This window comes from Echinops telfairi, unplaced genomic scaffold (genome assembly GCF_000313985.2).
Source record: "Echinops telfairi isolate 266 unplaced genomic scaffold, ASM31398v2 ScPeMD7_24;HRSCAF=84, whole genome shotgun sequence".
NCBI classification, from domain to species: domain Eukaryota; kingdom Metazoa; phylum Chordata; class Mammalia; order Afrosoricida; family Tenrecidae; genus Echinops; species Echinops telfairi.
Genome location: NW_022103921.1, coordinates 1,440,752 through 1,443,169, shown reverse-complemented (window position 1 = coordinate 1,443,169; position 2,418 = coordinate 1,440,752).

Here is a 2,418-nt window from a genome sequence, read left to right as displayed (position 1 = left end):
GTGGAGAGAAAATGTTTTGAGAAATGATGTACAAATGCGCTTTACACAATTGACGTGTGTATGGATTGGGATAACAGTTGTATGAGCCCCTAACAAAATGTTAAAAAAAAAAAAAAGAAAAAGAAATGGGACCATTTTTTGGTCTTCCTTCGTTACCACTCAGCTTTCACAAGCATGTGAGGTAACTGGAAACACCATGGCTTAGATCAGACTGAATGTAGTCCTCAAAGCCACGTTGCTTTTCAGCCCTTTAAAGAGCCTTTCTACAGATTTGTCCAATGTATTTATATAATTTTATTTCTTAGTTGCTGCTTTGATGGGCCATTGACTGTTGGCCCAAGTGCAATGACATATTTGACAACTTCAATATGTTCTCTGTCATGACTCTGTTGATTAGTCCAGGTGTGAGGATTATTATTTCTTTTACATGGAGTGGCAATCCATACTGAAAACTACAATATTTGATCTTCATCAGTAAGTCTTTCAAGGCTTTTCATTCTCAGCAAGCAAGGCCAAGTTATCTGCACATCTCAAGTCATTAATGAGTCTTCCTCCAATCCTGATGGCACATTCTTCTTTATACAGCCCATCTTCTCAAATTATTTGCCCAGCATACAGATTCAATAAGTGTGAGGGAACGATACCACACTGATGCCCCTTCTCTGATTCTAAACCTGCAATGAGAATAAAATTAAGATAAATAACCTGACAAAGTTAGAATCATACAATATATGCAATGAAATGCACATATTAACATCTTAATTCCCATTCCTTAATAATGCAATCCTAATGGCTACATTTAATTTTACCTTTTTTATTTTGGTCATTCTGGTCATTTTCAAATTTGCTTCGACGAAGATCAATAAAGAGCTTACTTGTATCTTCCCGCACAACATGGAGAGGGGGGGGGAATTCAAATATATCAAATTTCCAAGGATGTACCTATATATGTGATATATAGGATATGCTATATATTACATATACATATATGTATATGTATGTATATATTACATATACATATATGATAAATATATATATTTCTCCTGAATCCCAGGGCCTCCCTCAGGATGGAGGCACTCATTCCCCAAAGCAGGGAGTGCTGACTGCTGACTGACAGCTGTCAGTCCTCTGGAGGACAAGCCTACAACTAAAGCAAAACACTTTGCCTAAGACGATCTTTCTAGGGTCATTCCACAGTCAACGCTACTTAATTCCCCACATTTGTTTATGCACCCATTTTGTCTTCAGCAATCATGTCGGAAGGGTAAGCATCACAGGTTAGTCGAACAAAGTGTTCTTGTGTAGAGGGAGGGCTTGAGCAGAGGCCCAAAGTCTGTCCACTTCCTCAATGTATTGCTGTATACATATATGCACATAGGCCAATACCTCTACTTTTATGAATCAATACATTTGCATGTGTACACAACAATGTTTCCACCTCTATCAATGGTTTTGCTTCCTAGATCTTTCCTTTGTTTCCTTTTACCTTTCTCTTGCCCCACTCTCATGCTCACCCTTCATTTGCCTCTCAGTAATTCCTCGGCTAGGTTACTGTTGCTCTAACACCACCAGGGTTACTACACCCCCTTCACCATGGATCTTAATTCCTAGTTGTTCTCCTGCCCATGGCATTGTTTCCTCATCTCTCCCTTCCCCCTGCCTCCTCCTCCTCCCAAGTCCGTACCTTTGCTTTCTCCTTGGGATGGCGTCCCCTGCCTATTGTTTACAGGCAGAAAAAACAGCAAGAATGAAGACAAGACAAAAGGAAAATGAAAAATTGAGGGGAAGAAATTAAGAAAAGAAAGAAAAAAAAATCCAGGTATCTCTGTTGACCTTTATGACTAGCTCCCCACTCATCCTGGGGAGCTCTGGGTACTGCCCCGCTTAGTCTGAAGTCTATTTTGGGGTCATTTAAGGGACTTAGTGGCTTTACTGATCTATTATGCTCCCTTCTTGGTTTGGCCCACTGTAGGGGGTGGGGGGCTGGTCAGACAGAGCTCACTCCCCACAGTGGGTCCGCACAGTATTGTCCTCTGGAGTGGTATGCTCCAGAGAGGGGACATGGCTTCTCTAGCTGTTGTCGGCCCTACAGTCCTCTCTGTGCTGAGCAGCTCTGTGCAGGGATATTGTCCACAGGGCTTGGTGTGCCAGAATGGGATCTCGTTCCTCCCTATCTCCTTTTCCTTAGTTTGTGCACGCCAGCCCCTCTCCTTACCCTGTGGATTCAGTGTTGCTGTGGCACATATTTATATGAAGGGGGTCAGTATATATATATACAGTGAACCCTCGCCACTTCGTGCTTCGACTTCCGTGGCTTCACTCTATCGCGGTTTTTGCATAACAGCACATGCTCTGTCATTACTGCCACTGATTGGCTCATACTGTACACGCTTGATGCCATAAATAATATAATAAATA